Below are 7,353 nucleotides of genomic sequence, written 5' to 3' on the forward strand. Positions count from 1 at the left end.
TTAGATGAGGTGAGTAGGTTTTTTGATGTTTTTCCACCACACTGAGTGGCGTACAAAAATATTTGGGCGCAGGGGGATCTGAATAACTAACCCCTTTATAACCGCTCAGTATTTCTAGAACTAAATAGCTGCAAACTACTGTAATGCTATAACAATTATTTGTACCAGGCTCATACTTTATACCTATGTTGAACACCACTGAGAGCTATCTTTATGGTAATAGCCACTGTCCACATGATCCAATGGGTCATACAGGAATACAGCACTACCACAAGTCTGCCAACACATTGGACAAGCGTAACAACATGGTTCTGAATCAACAATTTAAACCCTAATCAAAAAGTATGCAACCTTTATCTTATAACTGAATCTATTTGTTTCATAATACAGATTAAATGTCATAGAAGACCTATATGTAATTATTGTTGGTAACCTGGAAATATGTAGTTGATCTGGAATTGATTAAAAAATTCATCTAAAAATAATTGGAGTCCAGCTGATGAGCTGTCCCAGGTGAGTTTGGTTTTCATCCGTGTTTAATCCCAGGTATCATATGTACAAAATCTACTGTATAATAATGAAAAATAATAATTTCAGTATGATGGAAAAATTTTTTGCAAAATAATAATAAAAATTATCAGATAACTTACTTCCTGTACCAATGTGCACTCTGTCACCTGCTTTTAGCCCAATAAATTAAGCTTCTGAGCTAAAAGTAGGTGACCACTGAGTCTGGGAATGTAGAGGTAGTTTCACATGGTAATTCGCGACCTGATTTCACATTTTCTGTCTTGTGAAAGCCCCAAGGATGTAAGACGTTTTCATGTGAAAACAGCAGCATCACTACAGTGAATCCCTTCATCTTATTGCTTTCAATGGGGCGGCAGCAGCACCAGCCCCATTGAAAGCAATGGGAGAATTCTGCGATCCTCTGTAACAGCAGCAGCAGAGGATTCCTTCATCCCAACGAGGAATCCCTTCACCCCTATCACAGATGAAGGGATTCCCAGCAAGGATGAAAGACTCCCCTACTGCTGCTGTCACAGGATCGCATAGTTGTCCCATTGCTTTCAGTGGGGCCAGCCCTGCTGCTGCCTGCCCCATTGAAGACAATGGGTAATATTGCAGGAAGACAGAACATATTGCAATGTGTTTCTCGCATAGTATCGCATCATGATGCCATGCGGGAAAACATCGCTCATGTGTATGAACCCATTCAAATGAATGGGGTTCATATTTGTGCAAGATTTATGCCTCTCACAATGCACAAATCTCACATAATTTTATCACCCGTGGGAAACTCAGGGTTATAATTACCTTCCCTTTCGTTCCCCTGTTGTGAACTCTGAAAGCCTCCGCTCAATGCATTGAGCTGCGCTTCTAAGTAGTCCACCCATTCTAATTCTACAATGGGAGGACTACTTAGTAGCGCTGCTCAATGCATTGAGTGGTGGCTTCAAGTGCTGACAATGGGGGAACGATGGGGAAGGTAAGAATAAAACGTAGATCCCTGAACTTAGCAGCTAACTTTAAATGAATTACATAAGATGCTTATATCGTATATACTTAAATTCTTATTTGATTAATGAAATCATGAAAAGTTAATACAAATTGTACCCATCTTTTGTTAGGGGGCTTTTTCCATTGTGTGAAAAATGTATCCCTCTCCAATTTCCATACCCTGTTTGTATTTACTGTTGCCAAGCTGCAAAGATAAAACAAAACAATTCTTCCGTGCTTCCAGTTGTAGAATCTCACAAAAAAAAATCGTATACTCGCGGCTCACAAAAACCGATAACCATTTAATAAGTGGGTAAATAAATTGCCCATGTACAGTATAAAGACAGATAAAATCAGATATAATTATATCTGATTTTATCTCTCTTTATACTGTACATGGGCAATTTATTTACCCACTTATTAAATGGTTATCGGTTTTTGTGAGCCGCGAGTATATCATTTTTTGTGAGATTCTACAACTGGAAACGCGGAAGAATTGTTTTGTTTTATCTTTGTATTTTGCTCCCCATTTGGATTTATCCTCTTTGGGGTATTTTTCTTGTCCTGCTGCTCTCCTGTTACATCGGGATCGTTGAGGATCTCCATCGTATTGATTACAAGCCTACTCGGACCATCAGTGCAGGCGGGATGTCCCCCTTACCATTAGGGGCCCCGCTGTGCACCAGGTGAGTTCATTTCATTTTATTTGCAAACACTATATTCCTGTGTGGTGGTGTAGATCATCATTATTTATTTTCTGTTGCCAAGCTTGTTAGGCATCCTCATAAATGGAATTCCTAACTCATCTCATCAAGTCTAGACTTCAAGGTATGTTAATTAACCACTATTTTTCTAACTCACAACTTTTGACTGAGTAGTGCTTTAAAGGAGTATTCCTATTTTATAAAGTGATGGCTTTTTGCTAGGATAACATCATTTTATGATTGGGGCAGGTCCAATGTATTCACCATTGTGCTGAATAAAATGCTGGCTTTAGCTAGCTATATGCCATCAGTTTATCAGATGGCAACAGCGTCCCTTAACTTCTCCTCCCTTTCCATGTCCCTTGTGTGCTCTGTGACAGACTTTGCATCTCCTGCCATTTTCTTCATCCCAATAGGTGGCGCATGCGTGGCTTGCTTTTCTCCACCACTAGCAGGTGCCTGAAAAATTAGTCCAGCAAAGTATGTACAGTTGTGCATTTGTTCTGACTGATTCCTGATTTGACCAGTGTTTGTTCTACCCAGCTTTCCTGTCTTCTCCTCTCCTGACCACAGCACACTTCTGGACCATGTTGTCTCTGCCTGTTCTGACCCTTTGCCTATTTTATCCTTATGCAAGAATTTTGCCTGTACCGATCTCAGCTTTGCTGTACAACCATGTCACTGCATGGACCTCCAGTGCTGCGATGTGGTCATCCTAATTAGTTTACCGGTGGCCACAATATCAAGACTATTTTTGGGGAAATGGCCTAGGGGTCCCAGTAGCAAAGACCAGATCCAGATTGGTGGTGTTAAAGGGTAAATACGAAGAAACCCCAGGTGCTTCTCACGGAATTAGCCCAAAGCCAAATTGGTTTGTGGCACAGTGAATCCACTTCTGCTGTCTTCACAATGTCAAAACACTTCTAACTATGCCCCTTGGAAAATTACTGTCAGATTTTAACATCTTATTTTTATCTGTAGGTTTTATGAAATGTTTTATATATGTTTCCAGAAATTATATTCATTCTATGGACTGCATCAGTGTGAATTGTTCCCTTTAATATATCCCACTAACAAAAAACTGAACATATTGTAGTTGTTTTTAGCTGACCACAGGAAGATTTTGTCTATGCATCACAACTTCAGCACATATTTGAAGTGAATGTAATAGATGTTCTTCAACATAACCATGTACATTTTGGCATATAATGACTCAAAGTTGGATCCATTGGCTATACCATGTAATTATAAAGAAATGCAAACCAGAAACCAGCTCCTTTGCAGTCACTCCCATGCAAGGACTGTCTGGAAGCCACAACTGATGCATAGGAAAGCCGATTAAGGGCAACGTGTTTGCCTGAAACATGTAAGACGGCACATGCTTCGTGTTCCTCTATGTCTGTCTGGATTGTTTAATAAAAAGTAAACGTTTTTTACACTATGCTGCACTTACTCCGTTTTCCTATGTAATTATAAAGGGAATTGATTTTGTAAAACGAAATAATTGCCCATTAACACCAGCTTAAGTAAGGACAAAATAGAAACTTTAGAGAGTACAGAAGACTTGTAAGCAGTACATACAGTGATTGATTGGTTGGCAATAAATTACGGGTATTGGGACAGGTGCAGTTGCCTTATAGAAATGCTAGGTTAACATAAGTTGTTTATAGCAGATTGTGGCCAATGACTGGTTGTCATCCAGGTAAAGATCCCTTAACACGGGGCGACTGTCGAGCAAACAATGCCCGACACCCGTCCCTGTGTCTCCGTGCTCCCGTGCTCCTGCAGGGGAGCTAGCAGAGCTGTCTGGTTCATGGAGTAGCCAGCAGAGGGGCAGGGCAGTGCAGGAGATTTCTCTCCTCTCTCTCCCTCGCCCCCTTCCATTCACATAACACAGCGGCCGTTCACTACAGAACGGCCGCTGTTTAAACTGAACGATGAGCTTCATCGCTCATCTTTTATGCTGCATAAACTATATATATTATACAGCGATGAAGCTCAATGGAGAGGGGCGCGGGGGAACGAGAGAAATCTCCTGCACTGCCCCACCCCCTGCTGGCCGCTCAATGAACCAGCCAGCTCTGCTAGCTCCCATGCAGGGGCAGGGGAGCGCAGAGACACAGGGACGAGTGTCAGGCATTGTTTGCCCGACAGTCATGCCGTGTAAAGGGACCTTAACTTTGGCCACTAAACATGAGACAACTGTGGATGAATTATGACAATTAACTATTTTGTTACAATCCGTATATATCATACTTGGTGGTGAATTATCATATTGGTGCCTGCTTAGGGACAGAAGCTTCCAGAGGGCTCATGGCCTCTTGTTTGCCGATATGATAATCTGCCACTGGTGTACCCCAGAGCCTATTTCAAGCTAATGTGCTGCTGTCACTGTGACATTTGTTTCTCTTCAGTTATAGAAACCTTTCAGCTTTTCATCTTCCATGAAAATTTCCATTGCTGCTCACACCATTTTGGATGTTAGCGATCTTGGGATGGCAGCTCTTCACTTATCATACCCAACATCTGCATTGTTCGACTGAAATATGGCCTTTCAGGCTTATAGACAAATCCACTCAAAGGGATTCATACCCATTTTAGGAAGCATCGCACACATCTCTTTTCCCAGCTTATTGGCCTACAGTGCTGAAGAGTAACTCGGGAGCAAGGAGGGCAAGCACTGAGTCTGCTATGGGATCTGATTATTTTGACAAATTTGTACATTGTATGACAATATAGTTGAGCCTCACTCAATTGTTGGGCATCTCATGTAAAATCCAACCACAACAGAAGATTGCACTTTGCAAATAACAGTTTCAGTTAGACTACTTCAAAGGATGAATCTGTAAAATACACTATGGGGAGATTTTCTTAGACCGGCGTTTCATGCATTGGACACAATAGGAGTGAGGAGAGATGAGTATATGACTATTTCATATGTTACTGCAGGGGAAAGAGCTTGTACCAAGATATTACAACATGGACAACCTCTTTAAGACAGCAGTGTTGTCCTCTGGGGTCTTCAACATGACCTCTGCTGTATAGTTATAATATTATTACAGGACTCTGCAGTGCTATTGGGGTCCCACAGAGACTTAATGCAGCGCCTGTTTAAAAACTGCTCTGCACAGTTCAGAGCCTACCACTGCGATATATATTGTCATTGAGCGAAAGCAAGTTGTTGATGAGGATAAGCATTAAGGAAGATGTTATTGCATAGTACAGAATAAAGCCTATAATTTTAAATACGCGAGCGAGCATTGCCTTATTCGAGTACTGCCCGCTCATCTCTAAAGATTCGGCTGCCGGCGGGAGGCGGGGAGCGGCGGGGGAGAGCGAGGAGGAACGGAGGGGAGATCTCTCTCTCCCCCCAGCTCCCCCGTGCTCACCGCCGCAACTCACCTGTCACCCGTGCTGGCAGCCAAATCTTTAGAGACGAGCGGGCAGGTACTCGAATAAGGCACTACTCGCTCGAGTAATTTGCCTTAGCGAGTATGCTCGCTCATCTCTAGTAGTGATGTTTCCAAGTTAGAGAGAGTATGTCCCTCCAAAAGAGGAAGTGACCGCAGAAGAATGTTATTAAGTTGGGAGGCATGCAGGATTTTTACACTGGGTCAAGTTCATCAGATGGACTGAATGATAAATTTGATTTCATGCATCACTATTGACGTAACTGCAGTTTTTATTGCATGCACTCTTGAATGTATATTTATCGTTTTAACTTTCACCTGTTCCCTGATTGTTCTGTCATCAAGGTGGTTGGTATTTAAGGGATGGATTGTGTTCAGGCTTTTATGCCAGGACTTGATTAAGAGCTTCTGCTTCTTGTGGCTTTCCAACTCCTATAGTATGTTGAAATAAAAGTGCTTTTAACCCATGGAATCTCTGGAGTGCTGAAATACCTTTTTTCTTACAGTGCCTGTGGAGGCTGTATTGTAGCATACCTCCTCTCAAAACCTGGAAATTCATGTTCAAAGGCAACATTATCAACCAATCCTCAAGCTCTTTGAGTGTGTGTCGGTATTTCAGTTGTTTGCTGCAGCTGATGTTTTGGGCTTTTATGCTCCGTATACTGCAATACCACAGATTTGGGTTGCAGAAACAGTTCCCATTCAAGTGAATGGGAATTTTGCCTGCAGTAACATTCCAGGTCATTGCAGCGTATAGGGAACTGTACTCTTCCGGCACACATTAGCTCGCAATTGCTCCAGCGAACAGCTGATCAATGGAGGGGTCCTGGGTGGCAGACCTTCTGCAATGGACCATTGATGAACTATCCTGAAAATAGGTCATCAATAGTTTAAAGTGTGGAGACACCTGGGAGGTGAGTGAGGAGACTTATAAGGCCATGCATGCTCCTCTGGGTAATATATACAAATAGGAAAGATGTAACAATACCTCTGCAGCGCCACCTATTGGATGGCAGCATGTCCACAAATTAATGTCCAACTCTTTAAACAACTCTTTAAAACAATGATTGGGAATAGGAAACCAAGTCAGAATCCATACACAGACAGCTGTTTCGGAGTGTTTGCCCCTTATCAGTGTGCAGTAGGTTTCTGGCTTAGGTAGTAAGAGGCCTATGACGTGGGTCGGAAGGGGTGTCATCTCTCCTTAAGGAGAGCACCCAGAAGGTGTGTGTAGACACCTAGGAGGTGAGTGGGTTGGGAGGGACAGCGTCTCTCCCCAAGGAGAGCAACCAGAACAGGTGTGGAGACACTTAGGAATGAGTGAGGAGACTTATAAGGCCATGCATGCTCCTCTGGGAATATATGCAAATAAGGAAGATGGAACAATACCTCTGCAGTGCCACCTATTGGATGGCAGCATTTCTTCAAATCAATGTCCGATTCTTTAAAGAAGTCTTTAAAGCAATTATTGCGAATAGGAAGCATAACCAGAAAACCATACACAGAAAGCTGTTTCGGGGTTTTTTGCCCCTTGTCAGTGTGCAGTAGGTTTCTGGCTTGACTGGTGAGAGGCCTGCGATGTTGGTTGGGAGGGGTGTCGTCTCTCCTTAAGGAGAGCTCCCAGAAGGTGTGTGGAGACACCTATAAATACTACATGTTCTGTATAGTTCTCTACCTTTGCTACGTAAATAGTACTTCTCTCTATCTGTACTGCATGTACTATATGGCTCTCTACGTGT

The sequence above is a fragment of the Eleutherodactylus coqui genome, chromosome 2 (genome assembly GCF_035609145.1).
Source record: "Eleutherodactylus coqui strain aEleCoq1 chromosome 2, aEleCoq1.hap1, whole genome shotgun sequence".
In the NCBI taxonomy this organism is placed as follows: Eukaryota; Metazoa; Chordata; class Amphibia; order Anura; family Eleutherodactylidae; genus Eleutherodactylus; species Eleutherodactylus coqui.